This window comes from Salarias fasciatus, chromosome 13 (genome assembly GCF_902148845.1).
Source record: "Salarias fasciatus chromosome 13, fSalaFa1.1, whole genome shotgun sequence".
Taxonomy (NCBI): Eukaryota; Metazoa; Chordata; class Actinopteri; order Blenniiformes; family Blenniidae; genus Salarias; species Salarias fasciatus.
In genome coordinates, this window is record NC_043757.1 from 5,516,962 (window position 1) to 5,522,817 (window position 5,856).

Sequence of the window (5,856 nt, forward strand, 5' to 3'; positions counted from 1 at the left end):
TTTTCAGCCGATGGCGCCGCGTAAAGTTTGGACTAGGGTCCCGCCCACCGCGCGCCGCGATTGGCTGAGTCCTCGGCGGAGACTTCCTCCTCGCCCTCCCATTGGCGGACCGAGCTGTCAGTCTGTTTCAATTCGCTCAAGCGCCCACGCCACTACTCCGCCCGGAGAGAAAAAGAGGGCAGACTCCCGAGCAGAATGGACTTCTTTCTGCACCGCACCGCTCCGCTCGTCGGAGCCGCGAGTAACTCTACGGTCTCTCTTGCTTCTCCTCACCGTTAACTTTTAACACTGACTGAACATAGGTGGGGGCTCTGATGGGTCTTGACCCTGCGCGCCCAGTAGAGTAATGCGTTTTAACAGATTTCACATGCACTTAAAGAGCGCGTGTGTGAAGCTTCTGCTGCTTTAAAGTCGCACCACAACGCTGAAAACACGGTGCTGGGCTGGAAGACGTGCTCAGACCGCCTGTACCATTCATTTGCCTGTTGCTTGTAAGCTGGTAATTTTCCACCAGCCACGAGTGGGAGTGGTTACATGAACATGAACGCACGGGGTTAGAAAAACGACCTGGAGGAGAAATGTGCTTCCCGAACGACACGGGGTGACAAACCCTGGCTACGGACTCTCTTTATTCCCCACAAATGTCGCACCGGTGGCCGTGGACGCACGAAATGGAGCTGCCGCGTCCTATTTATCGCTAATTGAGCACCGCTGTCAATTGAGGATGAAAACATGACAGCTCCCTCTCTCTCCGCCTCGCGCTCCCCTCTGCGGTCACGTGGTGCAGCGCGCTACTTGATGGAAAAATACTGGATTTGGTGTGTAGTGGAGACAGTACACAGCCCAGTAAAGTCATTCACAGGGCTTTTCGAAGGGCGTTTGAGTGTTTACCCAGCAACACCGACCTCCTCCTTCTCTCTACGCCTCCGAGACCCCCCAAAAGCAAGACATACTCCCTCAGATCTTATTTTGTTGTTGCTAAATTTCTTATTGTGACTTTAAGCAGTGCCCTGATAAAATGCTACACATGCAAAGTCATGCCCTTGCCATTTTTCAAGCGCATGCCTGATGTTAAAGCAAATCTCTTTGCTTTTTGTAATGTCACTGAAAATCTGATCTCTATTTTTGATCTGATACTAAGTGAAACTATAGCTGGTGTTTCTAATACTAAGATGACACTAATGCTTTTTCACAAAACCCCAGTTAATGTGGGTGAAAGCTAAGCTTTAGTAGCTATGGTATATAGCAAGCGGAAGCTGTTGAAGGTATCATCAGAAAAAATGATAACCAGATTCTAATTATGCAGTGCTTTTCCATCACTTGAGGGGTTCACACTGTTAATCCCATTCACCCATTCACAAATCAATGTTGGCGGCTGCCTTGCAACACACTCAACCCATCCAATGGGAGTAATTTGGGGTTCAGTGTCTTGCTCAATAACACTTTCAACATGTGGGCAGATGGGGAATCGAACCTGCAAAATTCCAATTGAGAAAGAACCATTTGAGTGTTAACCTTTCACCTGAACACATGTCAGCATCAGATCTGACCGTGTTGAGCTCCAGCCTGTTTACACAGGAATGATCAGGTGCATCATGGCCACATTGTGGTCGATTTCAGGAAAGTTACTTTTGCATGTATGTAGTTTGATAAAGACCCCACACAAAGAGGAACAAGACAAATGGAAATGGAAATGACAGAGCTTTTATAAAATACCAGTTGTTGTTAATGCTGTGCTTTTATCAATTACAGAATATTACAATGGAAATATATATCTTTTAGCTGTCTGTTAGAAGAGTCCCACTCACTATTTGGCACATGTAAGAAATGCGTCTCTACTGACGGAGCTGATGGTGTAGTGAATGGCACAAGCATTACTCTGGATTCCTCCATTGTTATTGTTGTCAGTCTACTCACAAATGTGCGGAAAAAAAAACACTGCAACCGTAGCGAGCTTGTGCGAATTCTACACATCCCTCCTTTACACAGAGAGCTGGTTGTTTTGAAAGTGTTACACTCTGAAAGCTGTTTCAGAAAGAACAAAGACCCACAATGCAACAATATTTTGGTTTTCTGTCAGTCAAGTAAATAGATCCTCATACAGTTTATTTAATTTCATTATGCCTGTAGTTTGTTCACAAGTATTTTACTTTCTTCTTTTAATTTAGTTTTTACAACAGACACGTTACTTGACAGTGTTTTTCCAACTTGATGAAGACAGAACCACGTCAAAACAGGTAAAACGTATGTTGTAGAAACCTAGTTGTCTGAAAAGAATAAAGTAAAACACTTGGGCTCTGCTTGCACAACAGTGTTTCAAGTGAAAACACGTTTTTACATTTTTGTTTCAGAAAAAACAGTGTCCGCCTACACCTCAACAGCAGAAACATGGAAAAGGATGGAGTTTTCATGATGGGCAATGAGTGGATTCTGTTTGTTTTCGTAATGAAACCACCAATGCATCTGCGCGGAGAATAATACGCTCTTTATTTTACATTGTCTTTTTACATTAATGATGGGCGGTCTGTACATGGACACTTCATGTGGACAGACGACCAAGTTGGAGCCATTTTCAAAAAGTTGCATTTTCAGTGACTCCGAGGACTTAAAACCCAAAGAAATGTATGCATTTTCACCTGAAATTGTTCCTGTGTGAATGGGCTATTTCAGCCTCATTCATACATTTGTATCAGCATCACTAATCAGATGTTGAGGTTTCAACCAGTAGGAAATAAATAGCATAATAAAAAAGGTACACGTTTGTCTAAAAACGTAAATACGTAGTAAATGTTGAAGCAGGCATATGTGGTGTTGATACTTTGTGTCCTGACACATGCCACAGTGCAGTCCGCTGGACGGTTGAAGTCAGTGCTTCACTCTTGGTTTTGTGTGTAACTTGTGTTATTTCACCTGCTCTGTGTCTGCAGGCTGTTGCTGTGACTGCGTCCTTGGATCAGCCTCACACCCCCAGACAGTTGGCCTACATCCGAGCCTTTGTTATTAACAAACAAGATCTCAAAGCCTATTATCTATGTGTGGATTCACCAACGCCGTTCTCGATCGACCTCCGCGCTGTCACATTCCTAGAGACCGCTACCACCCGCAGAGGAAACCCAGCGCATGTTTTTCGGTGTAAACAGGTCCACCCATTTTTTTTTTTTTTTTTTGCAGGAGGGATACAAGAAGAGATAATCTGCGTCTGAAGTTCAACTTCAGGCATCCTGTGAGTGAGGGAGATAAGATTCATCTTTATGTGTGTAAATCACTGCTTATCTTGTGACTGTTTCCCACTTATTGTGGTTTATCATTGACATGTGCGGCACGCTGACTCTTGTCTACACTTGTGTTTGGAAGTGTAACTAATAAAAAAATAAAGAGCTTCCGCTGACATGTTCCTCCACTCTATGAAGATCTTCTCTTCTCTAAATAACAATGCTTATGGATCAGTAAAGTTCCAGATGACTAGATTTAAAATTAAAATTCCCAACCTGATGGATTCTCCCCGCAGCCCCCAAATATATATATTTGAGGTTAATTGGTGACTTTTAAATGCCTGTAACTGTGAATTTGAGTGTGCATGACTGTCTTCATGTGTTTGCCCTGTCCAAGGTGTAACCCACCCACATTCAGCTCTGACACCCTCAATTTAATGGGACAGCAGGACTGTGAAAGCTTGTAGCTCATTCAGGATTGACTCTCTAAGAAAAACTGGAAGCAAGCTGATCAGGCAGGAGACCTCTGACAAGTAAAACTGAAGGTAAAGATGTGAAAACGGAATAAAAACTATTTAAAAAGAATTCCGAATGAATGTTTTTTTTAAAACGTACTGAATTGAATGGAATTTAAATCACATGGTATCAACTGTACAAGCATCTTTCTGCATCATTCTGTGCATGTCTGATATATACTTCAAAATCGGGTCACTTTTAGAGGTCATCTTCATAACCTGAACCTAAATGTGGTGTGTTGAACTGGTGAACGCAGTACTTTCTGAAAAGTTCAGTGTAGCCACAAAGTACAGTGCTTAAAAAAACAAGTAACATTCACACGCTGTGTACAGGATATCTCAATCGAACTTGTGTTTCTCAGTCCTCATTTCAGCTCCAAGTAAAAATTGGTTTGATTGAATGAGCAGAGGAAGCTACAGTGTAATATGATGACCATGACCACGTCAACTCGACCCCAGCATGACACGGAAGTTCCTTCGTGGTTTGGAGGACTTCGCGTTGTGCCTCATAACTCAGCATGTGTAGGTGTTTCCACTCATGGCAGCTTTCACTGGAGCTGACATCAGTCTGGAAACAAGCCAAAAGAAGAACACAGCACTATGAAAAGTCCAGATCATTTCATTTCATGCATGCATGCATGCACTCTGTCTCTCTCTCTCTCTCTCTCTCTCTCTCTCTCTGAAACTGCTGCTAGAACTTATTGTCAAACATGTGCAAAGTTTTTTGGAGGTAAGCAGCCTCCCGGCCTGGCTCAGGCTGGTTAGATCTTGTTCTGTCTGGTTCGGAGCATGTTAGTCCATTTACATATATTATCATTGCATCACAGCCGGGGTGGAGGGAGTTGACCTCCACGAGGAAACCAAACAAACAAAAAAAAAAAAAAGTGCAGCTGGCTGTGCTGGCTCGTGCCCCTCCTGTCCCAGTGCCCGGCGTGGGGCAGGAAAAGGAGAAACGAAAGCTGGTGCACAGTTCCAGATCTGCTGTTGTGCAATTTTTGGCAGCATGGTGGAAAATCCTCCCAAACCACCCAAACATGTTGGTTCAACTTTTACTCTCCCACATCCAAGTTCGAAGTGACGCAACAGCTTCAGAGGTGCTGCAGAAAATAGTGTCCGTCAACACAGCGTGGAAACACTGGTTCCATCTTTAAGGTCCTGCTGCTTCACTCCATGCTGACTGAAGTCAACACATCATGACAACAAACAACAGCTCCATCTTCTGCTGTGAACAGGCCAAGCTGCTGGCTCTGGGGGCTTATCCTGCAGCGCCCCCTGCTGGGGAAACATGGCCAATGTATCTAATATGCTGGAAGAACCGTTCGTGGAAATGTGAGATATCAAGGTAACGAGAAAAAGCAAAGGATGGATCTGCATAAAAACCAGATAAGTCTAATACTTCCAGTTGACATGATTACATCTAAAACAGTAATGAGTTCTGACTTCACACAATTATAATTTTCACACTGATGAAACATTTACGTCCAAAAGATACTTTTTTAAAAAAATTTTCAGCCTAATTAATCCAGTATGGTGTTTTTGCTGTTGAAGCTTTTTTAGTCTGTTTTTTTAAAGCAATATTTTCTCAGCTCGAAAATGTTTTTTCTGGTTATTGTTCAGACTCCACATCAGCTCTCACGCTGAGACTGAACCGCCTCCCTGATGACTTCTCTTTAAATTTTGCTTATGCACACAACATAGACAAGATACAGATAGCCTTGCAACAAACTGGCTGTGAAAAAAGAAAAAAAGGTGCAAGTTTGTGAAAGCAGAAGAAAAAAAAAATCCCAAAATGTTATAAAACATCCACTTAATGCCCTAAAAACACAAACCAGTCCCTTTGGAGAAATAAGACAAGCTGGTTTATTTTTTCATTGTACATCAGAGGTGATCAGAGTATAAGGGTATTTGCTGAACAATTTTAAAATAATAGAACATTTATTACTTGAATATACTGTTTAATTAAGTAGCTCTTCCGTTATTTATGTAGGAGTCCTCAGACCTTTATGTTAAGGTGTTGGAAATTTTATTTATTAGATTGTTTGACGTTATTAATGTAAAATGATGCTGGGTTCCTGATTTTGTTGTTTTATTGTTTTTTGGTGGGTGGGTGGAGCAGTTGTGCTGAGGGC